Source organism: Apteryx mantelli, chromosome 16 (assembly GCF_036417845.1).
Source record: "Apteryx mantelli isolate bAptMan1 chromosome 16, bAptMan1.hap1, whole genome shotgun sequence".
NCBI lineage: Eukaryota > Metazoa > Chordata > Aves > Apterygiformes > Apterygidae > Apteryx > Apteryx mantelli.
The window spans coordinates 14,695,635-14,720,068 of NC_089993.1; the positions used below are offsets into that span (position 1 = coordinate 14,695,635).

At 42.6% G+C, this 24,434-nt stretch overlaps 1 protein-coding gene across 2 annotated transcripts in view; it reads right to left on the minus strand.

The window, feature by feature from the left end:
* PDGFA (platelet derived growth factor subunit A) overlaps positions 1 to 24,434 on the minus strand; it is a 120,183-nt gene that overhangs the window by 15,025 nt on the left and 80,724 nt on the right. Inside the window, exon 7 of one of the 2 annotated variants that reach the window (XM_067306410.1) lies at positions 4,376 to 4,393. The exons of the other annotated variant lie outside the window; for it this stretch is intronic. The gene's annotated coding sequence lies outside the window, so the exon portion shown is untranslated. Of the gene's footprint in view, positions 1 to 4,375; positions 4,394 to 24,434 lie in introns of those variants that run through there. 2 annotated transcript variants of the gene reach the window in all.

Here is a 24,434-nt window from a genome sequence, read left to right on the forward strand (position 1 = left end):
ACATAAAGAGGGGCCTGAGGGAGTCAGATTTGGGCGAACAAGTGCTCTAGCATAGCGTCTGTTTAACTAAAACTCCATCCAAAGAATAGAATTTGTTCAAGCTTTTTCTTTACTTGCATTGCTTTTCCTATTTCCCTCTTGTTTGCCCAGAAATAGAACATGACATTTATTTTTATGGACAGCATGATCTTATGGCTATTCCCCTGTGACAGAGTAATCTGAACACAATTATGTTCTGTTGACAAAAAGTGATAAAAGTGTATTGTGTCAACACTCTGAGCTAACAGATTTGTCATCTGCTTTACTCTCAGATAATAGAAACAGAATTAGAAAATGGTCTGACAGACTCTATCCTCTTCTACAGTTAGGTAGCCCCCAGCTCTGTGCTTGGTTACTGTACCCCAGCGTTCCCTCTCTTCCCAGCAAAAGCTGCCGGGCTGTGTGTGAAGTTTGCTTTGATGGACTTCTTTTGGCAGCTCATAGCTTGTTTGCTTTGACGTAATTTGACCTAAGTTCTCCATTTCATTTCAGTTGTGTTGCTCCCATTTTTTTTTCCAAGTCTTTGGAAAATCCAACTTTTTTTGTACATTATTTTTTGCCATGCAAAATTCCTTGTAAAAAAAAAAAGGTATTTGATAATAATCCCTGCATTACATCCTCCCTCCAGCTAATTTCTTCATGCATTCATGGACAGTGATCAACCTGTACTGCTGCTTTCCTGAGACAGGCACCCATCTTTGCCCAATGTGTAGGGCGAGCCCTAAGAGCAAGCACTTTTAAGCAGAAAGATGTGCGTAGCTTCTGAAAATGTTATCCATCCTAAGTCCAAGGACAGGTTTGCGCTTCCAACTCTCAGTGAGTTGAATGACGGTTACCACTTAAAAGCTAAAGCAATGATGATATCATTCAAGCAAAAAATAGGAAAAACTTTTTCACAGCCGAAAAAAAACAATTTCCAAAATTTCTGTACAACATTTTGTTTACAGCTGTGACTCCTGCACTGTTAAATGCCATTAAAGAGCATTTCCATTCAAAAGGGGCATGTGCTATATATTATAAGGCTTTCCAAAAATAGGAATCAATAGCCACCAGGTGCAAGTGTGGAATGAGTCAAGTGTCCTATTGCATGACAGCATTTGATCACCTGGCTAATGCATGTCTGGAAAGTTCATGAACCTTGGCCTCATCATCAGAACAGAAGAGATGAAAGATGTCATGAAGATGCTCTTAGCTTACATACCTAGTTCTGCCTCAGCCCATTCCCCCAGTTTCCAAAATAAACACTATGTCAGACTGGCAGTTCCTAACATTACCTCTTTTAGGACCACTAACCTTAGAATAGTCCAAAGGTTGCTCTAATCTGAGATGGATGCTGAACTCCCTCTCTCCTCCAGCCCAGCCACTGCAGCCTACTTTGCTCCTCAGCTTCTGCGCTGCTCAGCCACATCCAGCCACAAGGAGCCAGTCCCTCTGTAAGCAGCATTTTCCATAGGCATTTCCTTTAGTTTGATACATTTGTTGCCTGAATGGAAAAATGCAATGAGTTTTGACAGCAGAATGAAATGAACTGAGCGTATGCACATGAAGTGCTATTGTTCATTCCTCTGGGCCAACTTCTGCCAGTAGGGAGTTTCGCATGGGGGTGGAATCAAGGCATTTATGTCCTAAAATAAGAATAGTCATCTGGAACAGTGGTTTAAGGTAGTTCAGCACCATATTCTGATACCCATAGCAACCTTTACAGAAAATGAGATGGACCATTACAATGGAAACTTAGCACCATCTATAATTTAATTCACAAACCAAATTTCCTGGAAGAATCCAAAGCTCATTACCCCACCTACAGAACCGCTCTTGAAACATAGCACAAATATGACTCTTGTTCTTCCTCCTCCTCTCTGACTGACAGCCAGACTTTTTGCCCAACAAAAGGATGCAGTTGTGAGAAAACAGCTTAAAAAAAAAGGCACTAAAGATCTTTGCAGAATTGACATGAAAGCAATAAATATATTGAGTAACGAACAAGTTTGGCCAAAATGAAGCAATATCACCCCGGACAGCAGATTTTTGCTGTCCCACCTGGTTGATCCTCTCTGGGTTACCACACCTAAGGCTTAATATCAATTGAGTCTCTATAAATGCCTGGTCTTTCATCTTATCAGTAACTATCTTTCTATCCTAATGTATTCAATTGTATCAAAACAAGCTGCATGTACCTAATCTGATTTATCTTACCAAAAACTCTTGGTCCTTATTACAACCATTTTGTAAAGTTACCCTCAAGATTATTTTCTTGGTACAATTTGGTCATGATTTTAACCCTAATCCAAAGTACCTTAGAATCCAAGATACTCAGCTTATAGCACTTGAGTATTCTACTGGAGTCAATGAGGCCATTATTCACATGCTTAAAATTAGGCATATGCTTAAGTACTTTGCCTTTGGGATAAAGAGCCCATTTGGGACTCTTGGGTACTTAGCCCTGATAAAATCCATCAGTCTTCCTTAGATGATTAAAACAAAAGCATCTTTCTCAGAACTTCCAACAGATGTTTTCATAAATTTTAACATACTTCTTTTTCCTGTCTCATTCATTTCCAATATAAGTATTTCCTTAAAAGCTGAATGAGGAAATCTGTAAACTTAATGGAGGAAATTTATTTGGATAGAAAGACATCTAAAGAAGTATAAGAGCATTTGCAATGATCTCTGGCCAAATTCTGCACCCATTAACTTTCTTTATGCCTTCCTCCACTGCCAGATGTATCTGTGCAAATGAGATTTTCCAGAGTAACTATTGTCTTCACTGAATCCCACAAAATCCTTTCTAATAGTTCCTGAGCAGAGTTTTTAACAAACCAAGTGAGTATTAGCTACTCACTCCATATGTCTGCAGTGTACTCTCTTTCCTCCACCCGCCCCATTTCATTCTGTCGACAACATGCATTTTGTCAAACCTTTTACTTCAAATCATTCAGTCAATGAAACTGAAAGACATTTCAGCACATTTTTATCAACAGAATGTAATTTTGTGCAAATCATGCTGTCAACAGGAGAGAATGCCAAAAGAAAAAAGAAAGAACCCAAACTCATTTTGTCCACAAAAAATAAATTACAGTTTGCTTTTATTTTGTGCATGCAGACAAAATGGAAATAGCAAAACTTCCCCATCTGTGGACAAAATTAAGATTGATCTGTTCATTCATGAGACCAAGCGGTATTTGGTGGAAAAATACTAATGTTATGAAGGACATCTGAAGTGCTGAGTCAGAAGAATTTTTCCAGAGTTGTACACCTTTAACTGTTTTCCTTGTACCAGTGAAATGCCACCTGAGGTATTAAATCCATTGTAGCAAAATATTCAGTAATGGGCTCAGATACAGGAAAGTAGGTTGAGCTAAAGAAAAACACAGATGCTATTTCATTTGCCAGTTGATGAATGGCTTGAGTTGCTCTGCAGGTGCATGTCCAAAGCCGCATGAAAGTAGTTGTGCTTGGACAGTGCTCCCTGGTCACCCATGTTCCCCAGGCCCTTGTGCCGTAGCTGCGACCAACTTCCACTTTTCTCCGTTGTGGTGTTTTTATCCTTTTGTTGCCATCAGTTTTGTTCTTGATGTTACTCCAAGCCCTTTTCTTTTGGCAATCATCACTACACCTTGGGGTCCTGGGCTCCCCAGCATGCTGGTTGCTGGCTCTAGGCTGAGCAGGCCCATGGTTTCTAACACTCTGCAGGTCACACCAAGAAGTGGTGCCAATAGCTGCCCTGCAATCGCTTTCCGTCAAAGGACTGAAACCAGTTTCTATGACCCAACTAAAGGGCCTTTTTTTGCTGGAAATCCTCCCCAGCAGGAGTAGGTTGCCCTCCACTAACACTGAGCAGAATCTGCATGGACAAACCATTTGGCTTCTCTAAGGATGGAGTGAAAATCTGCCCGAAGGAGCAGATTGTAGGAGAACATTGAACCATTAGTGTCCCTACACCTACTCAGATTATAAGCTTATTTTTTTTATAGGGATGGATGTTTATTTCTCTTCAATATTTTGATACTATTTTTCTATGGACTGGAGTTATTTCTTAATATGGTAAAAGCCAACAATAACCTTCCTGAGCTTTCTGGAGAATTTCACTGTGTTTTTAGATCACCTTATTCCTTCCAGTTCTTCAGTGAATTGCTCAAATAAGGCCTTGGAGAACTGACAGTCCCCAAGAGTTTGTATGGGGCTGGAGGAGCAGCAACTGTGGCTGTTATCCAGCATTTTAGAAATCAGAATGAGCCTTACCACATGCCATTTTGGTACACACTGTGGGGGACAACAGATCGTTTTCTCCATCGGTCCCCAGTCTTTACTGGGGAAGGCGGTGATCCAGCCAAATTCTCCGAGTCCTGCTCATCTGCAAAAGAGAGAAGCGCTGAGAGAAGGTATGCATTGTGCAGGATTAAAAATGTAACTGCTTTGAGACGCGGGCCAACACACTGACACCAAAAGCTGGCAGCAAATATGTCAGAGGGATCACAAAGTTGGCATGAGAGGGTTTCAGCTAATACAAGAGATTATTTTCAGGGCTTGTTGCGTGCCAAATACAACACAAAGCTGGCCTCAGAAAGGAGAACTTCTGCTGGAAGCGTGGGGGGTGACAGCAGAGGAGAGCCGGTGCTCCAGGGACGCCCGGTTTATCTGGGGCAGCCCTCGGGCTCTGCGGGGACCAGCTACTACTTGGCTGTTTGTAGGACACACTGCTGTGTGTCCTAACTAGGCTGTATGTGCAATGGTCTGCCTCAGGTGTGTCATGGGTCACCTTTATCATTTTTATGTCCATAATATTAGCAGGGGGACTTGGTCCATCTATCTGGCTGCATCAGGTTGCTCAAGAGAATTGCAGGAGATTTGAAAGCCTTCGTTTCCAGCAATATCAAGGACCTTCTGGACTCTACAGCTAGTCTAATATTTAATCCTTAAGAGCTTCCCTGTCCAGAGCACCCCCAAAAGCAAGAAAGCATCCATTTAAAAGCGTAGTGTCAGCAACCAGTTTAAAAGTGGTAGAATGATGCAGCGAGAAGAACACTGAGGAACGCAAAGATGATTTCATACCATTTTGCTGCGCGCTTTACATGTTATTTCCATGGCATTTTGGTTATACTGACAGTGCTGCACACTGGGAAAGAAGATTTCATGTCTGTGATGCTCAGACAACGGCACTGCAAAGCATTTATGTGGTCTGAATCAACAGACAGCTTTCCTCCTTTAAAAAGCATCATGCCAAAGCCCTTCTGCCTAAGTGGATCAGGGCTCTGGCTCTACCTTCAGCCTGGCCATCCTTGTCCCCTGGCACTAAATAACCTCACCCTGACCAGTTCTGCTAGCCTATGACAAAGGGCTTTTTTCTAAGCATAATGGAGAAAAAGAGAGAGAAAGAGTCATTGTATTGCAGCAGTGCCATCAAGTCTTGAGAGCTAACAAGGTTTTTCCTTATATGTTGACTTCAGCATGTGCAAAATCCCCAAGTCCTGTCCTAGCCATGCCCACCCAACCCCACCGTTTCAACAGAATTTTGAACAAAAGAGAGGAAATGAAGACCTGGGAATTTCCATGTTTTTCATGGCTGATTTCTTATACGCATGTTACATAACTAACTCACAAGGAAAGCTGGAAAGCTTATAGCAACATGCACCTACAATACTCAGCAGTGAGACACCTGGAAATCAAATCAGTAATTACTAACACAGAGCCGGATTGTACATTCCCTGCTGGAATTTACCCAGATCCTAATTCAACAGCAACAATAAAATTATGGCAGTGGTGATCGGAAACAAATATTCAGATTGTAACCTGTGTGGCTTGCCTATTGTGCCAAACACCATCCATCAGCACTTTTAATTTAGAGTGAAAAACTGGGCAGAGAACAGACAAAGATGAGGAGAGGATTCTGAGTGGTTATTTCACAGTGCAACAGTAGTTTCTGCGAAAAGTCACTCCTTTGAGCACGCTGATAGGAGGCAATGCAGCATCTACATTGGCTCCAAAGGTTGGTCTTCACTTCAAGGGAAGTGTAGCTTTGAGAAAGGTGATTGAGAACAACCTGTTTTCAGAAACTCATGAGCCTTCCAGCCAGGTAGCTTGCATGAGTTCACCCTAGTACCTACCTGTCAGTGTAAACATGCCCTCGGAGAAAAGAAACTTGATGTTGTTACATGTAATAGCACCAGTACCCCACATCGTTGTGCATGTGCTGCTGTTGATGTGCTGATATTTCTGACTGTGGCCAGGAATAGCAAATACAGCGCTCCCACAGAGCTGCAGAGATGTGTATAGGAGCGGTCAGGATCACCTTTCAAAGACTTTAGTTCCCAAGCTTCTGCAAAAAATGACTAATTGTACTGAAAAACTAAACTCCTGTAAATAGAAACCTGGCTATTTGTCTTCTAACTGGTGAAAGCTGGATGTTGGCAATTTCTCACAGGAGCACAGAAGCGTTCAGGTTGGAAGGCACCTCCCGAGGTGCCCCCTAGTCCAGCCTCCTGCTCAGAGCAGGGTTGACACTAAATGCAGACCAGGTTGCTTAGGGCTTTGCTCAGGCAGGTCTTGAAACCCTCCAAGCACAACCCCTCCGGGCAGCCTCTTCCAGTGTTGACAGTCCTCATGGTGAATTTCTTCCTTTTAATCTTTTGAACCTCCCCTGTTTCAATTTACGACCATTGTCTCCCATGTACCTCCTCCCTCTCTTTTAGGGCTATTTTTCACCATGCATGTTACAGGATAGAAGTTTTTAGTAATAAGAATCAATCACCATGCCCCAGTTATTCTAAAGACACAGTGGAAAAACAAGACTACTGCTTTCAGTCCAGGGTAACTGCCATGTAGCTAACAAACGTATATTGGTATTACGGAGAACTGTGGTTTCATAAGTCCAGAGTGATTTGTTGCATTCTGTACACTGAGAATCTGAAAACCCTTTAAATGACTAACATTAAAAAATATGTGTATCTTCCAAGATGCAAACCTACAAAAATTTCACAAGCTTTGATATTGGCACTTCTCATTGCTGTTTTCTTTGTCATAATAAAATCAGTTCTGCTAATCACCATTCATGACATGGAACTCATTTCATTTGAACTGCAGTTCAGAGGAAAAGCATTTCTTGGTTTTATTGCTGTCCCAAAATACCTGCAAGTGAATTCAAAGATGGACTTCAAACCGCATCCTTTGCTAAAACCGCAGTTCAGTTCCCTGATGCTAGCACTTGGATCCAAACCTGATGTCACATCAAGCTTGGCAATCTACAAAAAAGCAGTGACTTTCAACCCCAAAACCACCTGTATGCTAATTTATTTCTTCAAAAAACAAATCTGGAGCAGGTATCTGCAAGGGTAGGGAAATCAGCAAAGCCTGGCCTCTCTGCTGCACTCGAACAGCTGGCATTCCAGGAAAGACGCCAGTAAAGGACTCTGGGGCGATTTTTGCCAAGTTAAGTTTTTAATTTGTGTAGTTTACGTGACTGAATGCAATATAGATCTTTAAGATTCAAAAATGAGAAAAGAAAATGAAAAAACAAATCCTGTAAAGTTTTGTTGGTGTTTTTTGACTCCTTCTTCCCCTTGTTCGAACACATCTAAGGCAAAGTTTCTGCTGAAGGGTCACCAGAGTGAAGCTGAAACCAGAGCGTTTTACTCTGAAATGTACTAACAGGGGCTGGTAATGCTCGATTGCATCCAAATTAAAATGCTGGGGTTCTGCTCTGCCATGTGAAAAGCTAAGTCTTACAAAACTAGAGGGAGGACAGTAATGCAAAGCCATACAGATGTAGCCTTCCAGCTCGGCAGCCGCAATGTCTTATTTCTTACAACAGAGCCAGTGCGAGATATTTTGACACTGCTGGGCTGTCCCATTTTCTCATCACCTCCATTTCATGATCTCCCCAATTGCTTCCACCCACTTCCGCTATCAGAAGCTCTGGTATATCTGCTTCACAAAGCACCCTGTTTGCTTTGCCCGTGCTAGAGATCTCCACGACTTTTTTATACAAATCATTGCCGATGCACTCTGTACTGCTCGGGATACCTTGTGCATAGGTTCATTTTATGGGGTGCCTCTGTGCATTAAACCTGCTTTTGAAGGACGGCGAACATCCTGAGCCCTGGAGGAAGCACCGCTGGTGCCCCAACGCAACAGGTAGCCAGCAAGCTCCCAAATACAGCTATTTTGAAGAACAGGAGCTAGCCTTTCCTCACACATCTCACCCAGGGCTTCTCAAACCCTCCTGCCTCGCAACTGCATTACACTCCCTCCCAATGCATCCTGCAGATTTACACCTGCTTGTGGAGCAAGCCAAGAACACTTTGAAATTACCTGGTCTATAATTTTGGCCACCCTTTGCCTGCTGTGCGTTCCTCTGATAAATAGAATGAACTCATTCACTCCAGCTATTTGGATATACACATCTCCTTCCCCAAACTGTTTGGCCTATTTTAGCATAACTTTCAAGAATGTCTCTTAACACAGAGAGTCATTGAAAAGTACAGCACCACTAAAGGAGCTGACAACCGGCTGCATTGCTCCACAGCTGATTTATTGAAAGAGATTTGCGGAAAAAGGAATTTAACATGCCTCCTCTTCCAATATAAATGACAGTGCAAAGCTGATCTGCTTTCCGGTTTGTTTGACTTATACGTTTTATATGGCACATGTCCCTAGAGGAATTTATTAAAAGCACTAACAGTTACAGTACGGAAGGAGATATCGTGGCCAATTGCTTGCAGCCAGGAGCCGGTTCAATCCACAGCCACAGGCCAGGCTGCCTAATGCAGCTCCAGCCAGCAAGTGCCACCTGGTCGCCTTGGCCAGTTGCTAGCCACAGTCCTCAAAACACAGGGAACTACACTTCTGGCAGCAGGGTAGGATTAATGAATTGGCATGGGCAACAGCGTTTTGGAGATGCTGCACTCCAATTGCCAGGGAGTGTAATCGGGCCCAAGTGCATTTTATCCTCTATAAAGGCAATCCTGCACAGACAAAAACATCTTCTGGCCCTAAGGCTGCTGCATCATTACCGTGGCAAAAGCCCGTCTGCCGGTGGGAGCCCTTTGAAGGTGGCAGCTGAACGAGCTCCCGGCTGCCACAGCGCTGGGCTGCGCTGCAACCTGCAGCAGTTTCCTGCCGCGGCAGCTCCGGGGTAACCTCTGCGTGACAGTAAAGGTGGCAGCAGAATTGTTGAGATCCCAGAGGCGGCAGGAAGCTTTGGTGAAACGCGTTGCCATGCATCCGAGAATACCCCAGGCAGGAAAACCAGAGGAGGCAGAGGTGAGCGTAATGCAAAAACTCAGGCTGTTCCTTCGCCACTGGCTGTTTTATCGTTTAAGAAATCATCCGAAAGGGACCGGGAGAGCCGAGAGAATAGACACCTCAGAGCGAAACTAAAATTCAAACAGGAGATGAGGAAGAGGAGAAAACCTCAGGGCAGCACCCGCGCTGCCTGCTGCGAGGCTCTCCCCACGCCGGCTGCCGAGCCTCAAAATGCGAGAAGCCGGATGGCAGGGAAGGACCCGCGAGGGAATCGTCAGGGCAGAAGGTGCCAGAGACACCGGCCCCGGGGCCTCGGGAAGGCTTCAGTCCTCATACGTGCAATGAGCCATTGGGCTCTGCCCAAAAAAAGGCCCTATGGAGACATAGACCCTGCCACGTAGCAATATAAAATAAAGAAATAAAGCCAAGCCCGCAGCACTGTCGCCGTTCTTTCCGTGCCTTTCTCATTTCCTGTTGCCATGCCATTCCCCAGGCAAATACAAAGGGAAACGGCTTCCTCAGCCGCGAAAATGAGATTATTCAAAGAGCCCCTCTGTCTTCTTGTATTTATTGTGATAGGCAGCGTTAGAAGTGTTTGACAACAACTCAATTATCCGCAGTGAATAGAGGCAGGATAGGCAGGCAATTATCCACTTTGCCCGTGTGAGAGACACCCATATTCAAAATCCACATTCAGAGAGCGCCACATTATTTCCGAACGATTTTGCATATTTTTAATTACCAGCTTCAGTTTAGCTGGATGGTTATGACTCTAATCAGCGCGCTTTGGAAGGGCTGAGTGCTTGGTTTCAAGCCAGGCAAGCATTGTGTCATTCCCGTCAGCACCCGAACGCGCAATATTCGGACTGTTTGGGTTACATTTTAAGAAGCGGCTTGTGGAATAGTGCACATCATTAGAAAACCTGGTTAGAAATTTTGATCAAAATAGGCTGAAATAAAAAATAATCTTAAAAACAGGTTTTGCTGAGGTGGAAGTATTATATCAAAAAATAAAATGGAATGGAAAGCTTCTGTCATGTAGACTTTATTGTGTCATTTTCAGGTTTTTTTAGAAATTACTTTCGAAACAAAAATTATTGCTTTTTACTATTTAAATATTTTGACTTAATATTTTAAATATTTGAGCAACCTGAACTGTTCCATCTGAAGGAAATATTTCTGTGGTTTTGATTTTGTTCCTTTACTGAGTAAGAACATTTCACAGCTGCAGGACCTCATGGGAAGCTAAAAGTCTAGTTTCTACCCTACTCAAGTAAATACGCACCCTTCTGTATTACCTGCAGCAATGAACCAAAACATGAGCGCACCTTGCAGCCAAATTGCAGTTGTACAGGAAATGATTTGAAATCACTTTTTACTGGCTGTTCAGGTGAAAACTGCAAAAGTTCCACGTGCACAATTACAAGCTGCAGCTTAGGCGGCAGAATTGTTCCCTTTAAAATTTTTAAATTGGACTTTTACATCCACTTTTTTGTGTATGTTCAGAATTTTCTGGCTACAGTAATCTCTGTTTCACTGTGTGAAGGTTTCTAAGTTTCACAGTATGAGTATTTTACTTAACACTTGAGCTGCTGAAGACACAGGATTAAATAGGATTCTCACCTTCGTTTTTTAAGTAAATCTTAAAACATTGGATTAGGCAAAAATATTTTACCAAGCATAACTTAAAGACTCAGAAGCAGAGAGCAAATAAAAAGAATTTGCTATTATTTAAGTAACCTTGTAATCAGGTGAGGAATTTTACACATTATTTTGAATGCACAACTTTGCAATGTCAGGGGCAAAGTTTTAATAAAGTTATTCCTAATTTGCAAAGGTGTGACAAGGAGCAGAAGTTGGCCCACTGTCCTTTTTACAACTCCTCTGAGTTTCTTACCCTATCCAATGCAAACTAAAAGCACTTCCAAGCGCAGGCTTGCCGAGGTTAGACAATCACATCTCAGAGCAACCAGGCTTCATGCATGTATGTTGTTCATAAATACACAGCTGTTACTGCAACAAAAAGTTCTTATGCCCATCTTGAAGATAGGGTCAAATGACATCAAAGGATCAAGGGCAAGGACTTCCCACTGCTGTCCTTCTGGGATATCATTTGAGGCCGTATACCTACCAACTGATTCAAGAAACTCTCAGTTTCCACCCTTGCTCTGTCCTCCTCCCTCCTCCTTTTCAGTTTTATTGCATGCTCTTCATCAATACACCTCACAATGTGGTCTCTGACCTGGACCATGAGTACATCTTGCCTGGACCTCACCAAGGTCTCAGGCCCAGGACACCTCTGCGCTCTTGCAAGACCTCCCATGCTTCTCATCAGCACCAGCTGTCCCAGGCATACAGCGGTGGCCAGGACGGCAACATGGAAAAACCGGCCGGCAGCACTGAGCTGCAGCCAGGACTGCTGTAAAAACTAGGGGACTGTAGTAAAATTATTCAGGAGATCCCGGTAAGAACTGAGCAGACCTGCTCCATATTGTTCCTTTTTGTGCCTGCAACTAACCCCTGTAAGGACAGATTTGCTGCCAGATGTGATGTTGCCACGTCTGTGTGGCACGACTTCATGGTTTCACTGCGTGTGCTTCAGGTTTCACAGTACTGCAAGCTCCTTAAAGTCTTAGAGACAAAGCTCCCTTAAGTCAAAGAGCTTTGGATCAGCTCTTAAAAGTTTCAGTGCCTTGACTCTTACTTAATTTTTATGTTTTCCTTCTTGTTCTCCCAGAATGTCAATAAGAAAAGTTGTTCAGGGAAATCAGGGTCTATATTTGCATATTTATCCGATAACGTTGTGGGCAACACTGGCTCATGTTATGCAATGTGTTTGTTTTCATTGTACAGATTTCATCTGCTTGGAGTTTCAGTTATTTGACCTATATTCATATTTAATGGTACAAATCCTTAAAATAAGAGTCCAGGCACAGCCAAGACTTTGGTAACTCCACTTTAAACAGCCACCCGTCATTAAAACCTGGCTCGGTTTGAAAGGTTTTCATTTCTTGCAGCGACTGAGACAGGGAGCAGTACTTTTGATGGCTATTTTGTGACTGTTTGAATATTATCCTGGCTAATACTGTTGTACATCAAGTCTACCTAGTAAAGGAGCCTTGTACACTTCTTGATTTACTGAGCAGAAGAGATCAAGAAAAAAGGGAGAAAATCTCAGCTGGAATAATAAAACAGATCATTGTATCAAAGCAATGTCTATTTTTACTTTGCAGACAGGCTAGACTGGTATTTTAACATGGGCAGTTACTGACAATGTCATAAAATGTTGTCTTTCTCTTCCCTTTCTCCCCAAACTAGGAACTTCTTAGGTTTTTCACTAAAGACTGTAAAAAAGATATTACTCCTGTAACCCTTTCCTCTTCCAAAACAAGGTTCTCCTGGGTTGTCTTACTGTCCTGAAATTCAACCAAAAAGCAGTCTTTCCTGGCATGCCTGTAAAAAAAAATGTTGCCCCTGAAAAGGGTAGGAGGCTTCCTGGCATAAGGATAAATTTTCTGTATAGTACAGTTCACTCTATATATTTTTTGCTATGAAGCAGCATGAAGACAAGTGAATGGCTCGCTATGAATCAACCAGCTGCTTTTCAGTACCTCTTTCATTAATCCAGCATATCTCAGCTTGCCTTTCACTCCCTGCACAGTGAAGAATATCGCTGTGTCTACCTTCCGTGAACAAAATGCACACTTTTGCCTTGGGCTAGGGATGTGTCGAGAAGTGAAGGAAAAAACATAAACCAAGCCTCTAAAGAAAGAAAAACAATCTTTAGAAACACACTCAGGTAACGATACAAGAAGCCTGAACGCTGACGACATAAAGGAGAAAAAAGGAACTTACAGCAAATGTGCCATCAGCTTGGACATGATGTAGTTAAAAAGCACACAAAAGCTTTGTACAAACTAATGAATTGATTTAAGGCTCCACCGGGTGATATACAATGACATATTATTTATGTAACCTGTAGTTTACTGTTCACATAGCAATTTCCACCTCCCACCCTGTCAAATAGAAGAAACTTTTTCACCTTAAATCTTAGATGATGATCAGACCAAATAGCAGGAGAGGATGTATAAATGAAAGTAATTTAGTGAAGAAGGTTTGACTGACATGAAAAGACAATAAAAGTTATGATAATGTTAGGGATATCAAAGTGAAAGCCAGGTGGGCAGACGAGAATAGGCAAGTTCCCAAGTCAATCTGAAAGGCGTTCTTCAACACTGGGGAAAATCCAGCCATTTATTTTCCAGCTTATCACTCTGTAGGTCAAAAACTATGTATTAAATTTGGAGCACAAAGACCTGCCTTGTCTAACAATTGTACTTATTGTACAGACAGGCAGGGAGGAGGGGGAAGGGGAAGACTTTCAAAAGCTCAACAAAAGTTTTCGAGAAGACGATTTGGGATTTTTTTTTTTTCTCTAAAATGCAGACCATTTGAATGTCACCTCTCCTACTGCTAGGGGAGGCGTACATTAAAACGCACCCCTCCGATGGTCACAGCTGCTTTCTGCTGGAGCACGGCTTCCCCAGTTCCTCCGTTCACTGTGAGGGAGTCACTGTCACCGTGAGGAAACAGCCTGGCTCCCCAAAAGGCTTCTCAGGGTAGACTACAAGGCCTGGCTTTTCAGAATAATCTAAGGAATGAAGCACCCTAACTCTTCTGAAATTATTAAAATGCCTACCCATGTCTTGTTTTGCCTAGCCCAAAATGCCAGCCCATCTTGAGCTAAAGTTGGATAAGGCCTATGTTGATGGCTAACGCCTAAATCCAGTGGACCAGTTTCCAAAAGCAGGGTGCCACGAGCTTGTAGAGGAGCTGGTGGGGAGGAGCAGAGGGGCTGCAGGTCAGACTCCTACAGCTGAAGTGCTTCCCGGAGGTCGCTCTTGCAACCCAACAGGAACTGTGTTGGTCCAGTGGCCACCAGCAGGTCCAGTGGCCACCAGCAGTTCTCATCACACAGGGGTTTGGCTACTAGATTTGCATAGTGCTGCCACTACGTGATGAGCTTGCGTTTTCTGAGATGGACCTGGCAGATGTTTGGTATTTAATAAATAATAATAGAAAACAAGTAAACAAACCAAAAATCAATGGGCACCTCAGTAGTGTGAGGGATGCTACACTTCAGCAATACTCCTTTTCCTTTGGCCAGATTCAGTGACTGTTTTATCCCTGCCTTTAAAACTGTGCCCTGCAAAAATGTCAAAAAACAGGCTCGGAAGAGAGTTTTTTGCTCCAGTCTCTTTCTATTTTAAGTTTCCATCTAACCAGACAAAAAGCAGAAAGCCCAGCTGAGAAGGGAGTAAATAACAGTCCCAGTGATTAACTCCTCTCCTTTTAAAGCACACAATCAGGTGCTCTGAGCTCTGTGCTGAGCCCTTCTAGCTTAACCCTGCCAAGTTTGAAGAAAAAAGTTCTTGTCATCCTTAGGGGAAAAAGAAAAAAAAGGGCAGGACATTGTTCTCCAGCACAGAAAGGGCATGAAGGTTTCCATTCTGAACCGTCTATTTCTGGGACCCGTCCAGTGAGTCAGCGGAGAGCCGCACTGTGCTGTCATGAAGGAAATCCCGGCTCTGGGTGTGGCTTCCCAACGCGCTCCTGGGCTAAGCTGGGAACAATACCAGTGTGATACTTCCAGCGGGGGCAGTTCAGCTTGGACTGCTTCACTGGATGGATGGGCAGATGCACGGGTGGATGGAAGGATGGGTGGATGGAGCAGGTGGTGCAGCAAGGCACACAGCAGAACTGGAGGGGAGACAGCCACATTGCCTATTTTAGTCTATTTTAGGTGGCCACCAGAGGTGCAGTGTACAGGACCAATAAAATTTATGTGTCCCCTAAAGGCAGTGAAGTGAGATAGCCACCTCTGTTGGGCCAGGGCAGAGCATCGTTCAGATAAATGCGCTAGATGGGAAATACCATGGTGGCTCCCCTGGGGTACCAGTCCGGCTCCCCAGAGGAGAGGGCTGGGGGATTTTGCACCTCAGCTCGTGCTCCTCTCACCTGCTCAGAGGAGGTTGCCAAGCAAAATAAGACTGAACTAGATGGTGAATGTTACATTAGCTGCTTTAGGGCATTTAAGAGTCCCTCACTGACTTCCTGTCTGGGATGGCAGTGAATAGGAGACACACGTGTTTACGCCTTTGTCTTATATATCCTTTATATACTCACAATAGCATAAGTAGTGGTGTATTTCCTTTACCTTTCTTTTATAGGAAGAAACAAATCTAGGGCCAAAAATTACACCCATAACCAAAATTTGGGCATATATGTCTGAAAAAAATTCCCTTCATGGATACTGGGGTCACCTTGTGCATTTCATTAGCCAGCTAATCATGCTAGGACAAGTCTACAACAAAGCTCCCAGCTGGAAAGACTGTACCTAGGTCTTCAAGTTCAGCTTCCAGACAAACTGCGGAACAACTGCTGATATCTGGGAATTTTTTTTTTTAAGCCAAAAGTATAACATGGATGATTTGAGCCTAGAGCTGTCAAACCTTGCAAACATTTGAAGGCCTCCAAATTCAAAATCTGTAAGTCATCCTGTCAGTACCACCAATATGTTTATCCATCAGGTTTTCTTTCCAGTACCAGTAAGAAGGACAAATATCATTATAATGGGGAGAATGGTTTCACTTTACAGCAGTTCTTCCTCTGCTTCCTCAAACGGATACTGGGTAACTAAAGGTAAGGCCAAGTTTGCCAACACATTGATATTATTCAGAGTCTCTATCTTAGGACACCCAGTTTTGGCACCCAGACTAAGCTCTTTAACTAACCACTTTCAAAGATGTGCATTTGCCTATTCTGAATTGCCCCCCACAGCAACACAGGCAAACACCAAACCAATTTTATCAAAACATGAGCAGATCTGTGGCTCTTTTCACATATATTTATTTGAGTTTCTTCAATTCTCTTTGGAATATTGTTAATGCCTTCCAGTCTGATGGGGGATAGTCTACACCGTGCTGCTAAGGGGTGAATGGGTCAGCTAAGTTGCATGGTTTATATTCAGCTCCTTCATCAGCTGATCTTGAAGGAATACAAAACTGATTCCTCAGTCCCACAAAAGGAGTCGCATGCATGATTCCTCCTGATGTTTGTGTTCTGCAAATGCTTGTGTCAATACAAAACTGTCACTCCAATGTTCATGGAAAGCAAAGGCACAGGAAGTGCAGAAATAGCCGTGACTCATTTTCAGATACAAACAAATATTTCTGGGGGAAAACATTATTTTATTCATCCAGCTCAACGTGAAACCATAAAATCAAAGTAGGATTACTGGGAATGGTGATGGGAAATAGGAAATGGTAAAATAGGGGCACCATGTTAAGGCTATTGAACTGATTGTAGGTTCCACTGGCACCCTTACAGCCAAAATGAGTCTGTCCCTGCTTCTTCACCAACTGATGGAGCTCTTTACCGAGCAGCATTTAGCAGTGATCAAGGTGTTATCATATCTCTGTAGAGAGGCAGCCCTCTCTGAGGATCAGTTAGTGTCATGACTTGCCAATGATGTATTGCTCTAAAAATGGTGCCTTCTACAAAAGAAAAGGTCCTGGAGCAGATTTAAGCCTAATTACAGGAAGGAAGGAACAGGAGAGGTATGCAGATACCAGGAGATTCATCTTGCCAAAATAGAAAGTGTGTTGCTGCAAGCTGGAGAATTTAAATGGTGAGGCTTTGGGAAGAGATTTATGCTAAACAGATACTCCTCACCCCAGACAAATGCACTAGTCAAGAGTTAGGGTAGAAAAATGCAGCATTCAGATATCTGAAACCATAATGTATGTGGTTTTTTAGATACCAGATTTACTTCTAGCCAGAGAGACTCTAAATACCTTTTTACTTCAGCCTCTAATATAGCACAGTGTCTCACATTGAGACCATGACTCAGTATCATACAATCACATCCTGTTTTTATTAGGTAATTTAGTTCTAAGTAGCAACCCGAGAATTCCCACTCCCCTCTTGGTACTTCTCAGATTTCCCATATTTGTCACCTGAAGAGGATTATCTGATACCCTGTGTTACTGCTAATTATCATTATCCAGCCTTATTTTAGTCTAACAGTGATGATACTCCACTGCCATGATAGACAAGAGTGCACCTCTGAGAGTTGATACGTATTTTCTCCATTTTATAAAGTGAAACTTATAAAATGGCTGAAATTATTCTGTGGCCTTGAACAAGTCATCTAAGCTAGTAGTAAGTCCAGGAACAAAATCCAAGCAGTCTAAAGCTCAGTTGCTACTCTAACCAGAGGACAACACAAATGTACCTCTGTATTTCTTCATTGTTCTGTATCACATAACCACCAGCATATTGTCTTTGAGAGCTGAACATAGTAGGGATTAAGTTACTAAATGCTCTTCCCATAAAACAGACATTGCAATCCTCAGGTTTCCTCTGTTAATCTGTTTGTTTTGCTGTATCTGGAGGATAAAAAATGTGGGAGTATGAAACATTTATCTGCTAATTAGCAATTATAAGACAGTAATGGAGCTCGTGTGTTTTAAAATATGTGAGACAATGTTTGATTTAATGCTTCATTTAGAACTATCATAAGGATCTAGGCATTTTCTATAAATAATTTAAAACACTCTATACAAGAAGATAAGTGTAATCAAATGAAAGAGAGACAAAGTCCATGTTGAAAATAATGACCTTTTTAGCAAAGGTAGGTGTGTTTGTATAAATACAAATATCTGAGTGCTAGCTTCAGCATTAACACTTGCCTAATTCATTTAAACATATGCAAATGAATACAGGGTACCAGGCTATGTCAGTTAATTGCACAATGAGTTGAATTTGTAAGCAAAATTGCCTTGCATCCCCTTCCTCAGCTTCAGTGACAACAGGAACAGAATACAAGCATGCAGAAACATTTGTTCTTTCTTTAAATACAATGCCGAAGCATTTTGGGTTTCTAGCTTCACCTGGCAGGCCAAAACTATCCTCTTAGTATCACTGGGGAAGAGGAAACAAATTCAGTCTCTTGTCTGTAGACCTATTTTGATTGCCACTTGTGGGATCGCATGCAAAATGTGTAAGGTTTAACCTGGCAGAGTTGCTGCCACTCCTGAGCACATAAACTCTATTAGCTTCGTGATGAAAAGCAATACTAAACAGAAATCCCCACGCTGAAAAATTTACACTGAGCCAGCAGGAAACTGAACCATTTGCCAGTTTGTTAGCCCAGGGAGAAGCTGAAAGGAAAGGTCACATTCGGGAGGCGATGGCTGTGTCCTAATTTCACGAGAAGAATATCGCACTGGTGAGGGATATTGTGGTAAGGGATACGCTGTGCCCAAAGCTTGCAGGGAGAGCGCTGCAAAGAGCCACAGGCAGCAATGCAATAGCACAAGGAAGCACAGGTAAACCCTCTTCTTGTTAGAGGAATACAGAAGTTGGCTGTTATAACCGAAGTGTATCCACTTTCTTATTTACCACTGTGAGAGGAGAGACTGTGTGCCAAAAATAGCCTTTAAGAGTTCGCTCCCAAGTACTCATAGGAGGTGAGGATATATGTAATGGGTCATAAATGTTTGTTTTCCAAATCTGTGCTGGGCTCAAATCTTGAGCCCAGAGGAGTGACCAAGTGAAACTGGGCTCTTCAGCCTGGAAAAGAGGTAAGTGGCCGGGACAAAACAGAGCTCCAGAAATCCACGGGTGACCTGGTCCCAGTGAAGGCTCTGAGCTGAACCTTGGCTCCGTTCTTCTCTCCCAAGCTCTTTCTAGTGTCCGTCAGTACTGGGTCACCAGGTACATTCAGCAAGGTGCACAAGGCATCTCTAGCAGAGGTGGGCAGCTCTGTTGTGGGGTTTCTGTTTTTTCAGTGCTTGTAATCTCATCTTACTTGTGAGATAGGATTTCTGCAATGTTTTCTGTCACTACTCCACATTTGGGGGCTTTCATGAAGCACCAAAGACTCTGTAGCACAGCAGGGCTTCCTCACAATCCAGTGAATTGCTTTGTACCATAGAAAGTTGCTATATTAAAGGGTAGGAATTATCAGAGTGATCTCTGAGATGACCAGTTTACTCAAGAACTTAAAGAGTATAACTGAGGCATTGAGCTGGCATGAGCCAAGGCTCTACCTCTCTATCATTTTCCTGCCAAGGAAGTGACACTGAATTTAATTATTTCTGGAACTTCCTTCTTTGCCACTACCTTCATTTCCAGATACAGTTAGTTATGAGTGTACAGGTTGGCTTTGATGAATTTTCCAAGCCTGTGGCAAGATCCTCACCTATGCATAAATGGCATGCTTTTATGGCAAGCCAGAAAGAGCGGCCTTCCTTGCCATTATTGCCACCTGAGGACTGAAAAACCTAGCCAAAGCTTCCTATTGTTTCAGAAACAATATGTGTCATTAAAGCACGGTAGGGCAGTGTTCTCATTAGTTTGCTGAGACATTTCTCCCTTCCCATCACCGCTTCCTTCCCATCACCACCCTGCCTAAGTCCCTCCGAAAGTAGACACTCTGTATGATACCCTCTGCTCCCCAGTGGACTTGGTGTTATTTGTACAACAGTATTAATCTCAGCGGGGTCAGGGTTGAGGGGTAGCTGTCGAGCTGTCTGCCAGAGCCATAGACTTGTGAACTCACCTTGCAGCATCTCACTTCTGCAGGGGGTTTCATGTCCAAGCAGAGGAGAAGACACAGCCAGAGTCCCAGGAGTGAATCAAAGGGCACACAAAGGTAGAGACTCTAAGAAGTTAGACTTTGTGAAAGCCTGAAAAAGCATATTCTTCCCCAAAGTCCTATCCCCCCCACTTCACTCCCCACCTTTTCCAGAAACTGCCCTGTATCATGGCAACCAGCTATTGGGACTATGCATTAATAAAAATAAGCTCTGCAACCAGAAATAATTGAATATTACATATTTTGCCTCATTTGTGGCTTTCACAAGCCCTTGCATTTTTCTCTCCCAGCTGTCTTTTTCCTGAGGCTCTCCCAGGGGTTCAGTCCTGAGCAAGCTGGAGACATGTTCAAATAAAAATAGCCAGCTTATTCATCAAGCAGGTTTTTCTAAATTGGAGGTTTGGGAAAGTTCTTATGTACGTTGGACCTGAAGTTCAGCAATCCCATTTCACTCCCCTTTCGCAAACCCTATGTCGTCATGACATCCAAACTGCCCTGGCTCTTTTGCCTTAAAGGAGTTTCCAAGGGGAAGCATGTCTGCATGCTCTTTTGAGAGACTTACCAGGGCATATGGGACACCAGTTGTGCTTTACTGCAACACATGAGCCTCTGCTGTAAACAAAACTGTGCACTGCTAGAAATAAAATAAAGAGAGGGGGAAAAATTAAAGTTAGCTTTTGTGGAAGGAAGTTGCTAGCTAAGAACATGGGCGTCGGAAACAGGTGTTGATCTGTTCTGGCTCTGGCCCTGCGAGAGTCACACAGGGTGCCCAGCATCCCAGATGTTCCTCCACTTCTTGTAATGTCATCACCAGCTGCACCCAGAGCAAAGTGACTTCTCCTCCCTTCCCTGCCTTCATGGAAACAGAGGAAACAAAGGGGGAATATGTTTGGCATGAAAGTCCTGATTCAGTAAATGCTCTGCTCGTTCTCTCTGCCATTGCCCATTACAGACAATAACAAAAGTTATTGCAACTCAGCTAACATATTAACTCAACAGCAAACCGCAAATATGAACTTCAAGCAATGTTTGATTTTAAGAGCTCTGGCCAAGTTACTTGTCTCAAAAAAGTTTCTTTGCCCTCCACTGCTTTAACACATCTTACGAGTCTGGCACTGCCACTCCGCAGTCCCCCAGCCCCTTGGCATGCACGCAGCAGCTTGTGTCCTGCTGCAACACCACCCTGGCGGGGTGCAAAGCACCAGCCTCTGGACAGACCTACAAAAGGCTTGTGCAGTGCTGGCAGGATGGGAGAGACACTCCAAGGAGCTGCCCTGCACAGTGCACTAGTGCTATCGTTTTGGTCTTCACAACAACAGAAACCTTCAGCGTCAAACTAGACTTATTCCCACTCTTTAACTGGAGGTAATAATAATGATAAGAACTGCATTACCTTCCCCGTTCACCCACAGCACCAGGTGAGTCTGATTTTTCAGACAATGTGATAATGTTCCCATTTACCTTATAAACAGATTCAGTTTACAGCCATCAGCTGTAACGCAGCAGCTTAAACATGCAGTACACACAGCTGTAATGTATATAGATAAACCAGCCATGTGTTCTTCTGCTTCTGGTCTTGGGCAATTAAACATCTGCTTTCCAAAGGGAAATAATCTTTTTTTTATAACCCTAAGGGAAAAAAAGCTGTTTTATTTCATTTTTCACACTATGCATTCACTCCTCATTAAGCCATATTACAATTAAGGCAACCCAGCATAACTCAGACCATTCCTTTCCACCAGTAATGATAGGGGGCAATTTTTGATGGCTGGTCACTTCAATTGCCAAACCATCAATCTTTTCACAGTTACTGCCTGTTTTATTGAAAGAGACTTTGAAGAGATACCAGCTAATGTGCTAGCTCCGAGTGCTCCCATGGCACTATTCACATGCTATCCTCTTTGACCCACTTCTAATCAATACATTCAAATCATTACTTTCAAATTATGCACTTCTGAAAAATACCCTCTCTGCAAGTCAGGAAAGCCAAAGTGAAGACAGCTTGCAAACTCAAACCATCTCATGCTACAGGCCATTTCCAAGAGGGGGCCACATCCCATCGAATCACAGGACGGTTGAGGTTGGACAGCACCTCTGGGGATCATCTAGTCCAGTGTGAATGCCTACAGTCACCTTGGCTAAGACACACCATAGACGCAAATCTGCAAAAACAGACCAGAGGGATGTTGCTTAGGATCACACCATTTGCAATGTGATTTTTATATAGAAACGTTCCTTATGATTTGCATGTAGGTGCAGACTTTCAGGAAAACTGAGGGTACGCTTTGTGATAAATTGTCCTTACAATATCTTTTGTAACATACCCACATACAAATCCCTCACACAAGCCTTTACTTTCTCTGTATTTTCCACTTTAGTGCAGTCAAGCGTGTTTTCAAGCTGTTTGGAGTTCACAGGTACACATGTGCATTTCATCGACTTGGAGACTTCCAAGCCAAGTGAAGAGAAGAAACAGTTTGGCTCCCCCCAGGACATCTCTTGGAGCTGGAGCAGACTCAGGTGGGTGTGTGTACATATGTGAAAGGAAGAGAGAGCACGAACGAGCTCAGGTTGTATCAGAGACAAAACAGTTACTCATTGCCAGAAGCCAGCGGTTTTGCCTACTTGAGGAATTCCCATCCCTACCCTTTGCAGATAAAGAGCCCCGACACATTCAGCAAGCCCCTCATCATCCTCTCCTTTATCAAACACAAACAACTATCTCTAACAGGTCAACTAAAGCATCCAGGGAAATGTGATGTTCCCAGCTCTTAAACCTATCGGTTACAAGCGAGGAGCCTGTGGCTAAACAAATAGAAGAGTAATCTTTCAGAGCCCAATTGGCTTCCTATCTATCCCAAGAGTGCCTGCAACTTCAGTGGTGATTTATTAACCACTACTGAAGGACAGAGTTGTTAATAAAAGTTCACTTACAAATACCTCAGAAAATGTCAATATCGACTAATGACAAGTTCCTAAGATTCCCATTTAGCCCCAAATCGGCACAGCACAGCACATGAGCAATTGCTTCCATTCAAACTTGTGCTTAAGTCCTATTGGTTTACTTTATTTGAAACAAAAAGGTAGACCCAGAAAAAACAATAGCACTATTCATGACCTGAGGTCTTCGAGACAGAGCTGGCATCTCCATAGAGTTAAGATCATGTTCAATGGTACTGAACCAGGATCCTACTCAAAAAAAGACATCTAAAAAGGATGCCAGAATGCTCACACTTGCAAACATCACCTGCATATTCTGGGTTATTTGAATCTATGAAAACCACAGGTTTGGGACTTTTTCTTCATGTTCACTGGTCTAAATTTGATGTAGTTCAAATGAGAGTGGAATTTGGCTTCATATCAGTGAAAGTGTCAAGTGTATGATCTCTTAAGGCTTAATATTCTGGGTGACCATGCTTTTGCAGAGAGCAGGACATTATGGTAAGGCCCTCTTCATTAGTTTACATACTTCTTTTTAATGCTTGAAACATATTAATAGTGCCAAGGACCATAATGCTGTTGTGGTAATTAAAAAAATTTTTTGATTACATTTGTAAGTTAGGTACCAAAAATTGTACTATTCATGACTGCCAAAAATAGCAGCTTTGGATTTCTCTTAAGAATTTCAGTACTGAGAGGAGGGGAAAGATGTCAGAGCAATCATTTCTTACCCTGGGAATCAGTGAGGGGAGAACCAAAAAAGCTTAGTGGTCCAGACTGCAAGATCCACAGTCCAGACTCCCACCACTATGTCCCTCCTGTGCTCATTTAGACATGTGCAAATTAGGTATAAACTTCTATTACACCAGAGAAAAATTCCTGCTGTCCCAGTTTCTAAAGTGTAAATGACAACACATATTACAGGCCAAGGGAGAATCATCCCCATAATAGCAGATTTTAACTGAAACTCCACAGGTCTTTTTTTTTCTTGAAGAAAAATTCCCTGAAATTAGTTTTTTCTTGTATTATTTCTAGTAGTCTCTGGTCTCAACCCAATGAAAATACCTTGAAAAAAGCTTTTGTCAGACTTTTCCATTAAATTAAGAAAAAGGATCCAAGTCAAAAAATGAAATTTTAAGAACTTTAACTTAATGTCACAAATACTTCCATTCAGATTTGAGTTTAAATTATGTGTAAAGATTTGGATTCTTCCTTATTTTATAGAGTTAGTTTTGCTGGTTCTCACTTGCAGATCTAAAGGATCTTTACTGTATTTGTCCCATGTGAGAATTCATTAGACTGTTAAATCCGTTTTCAATAAAACATGTGAGGATTTAACTGTGTATAGACTAATGAATATCTAATAATAATATGAACTCAATCCAATATAATGTGCTGTTCATAGCGTATTAGTAAATATCAGGCAGAATATAAGTCATCTGTCCTAAAGGAACCCATAATTTAAGACACCTAAGGAATTCCAGTGCTTTGCAAGGCAGTACATGAAGTAACATGCAACTTATGCTGTCATTATGGCTTATTTGAGAGGTTT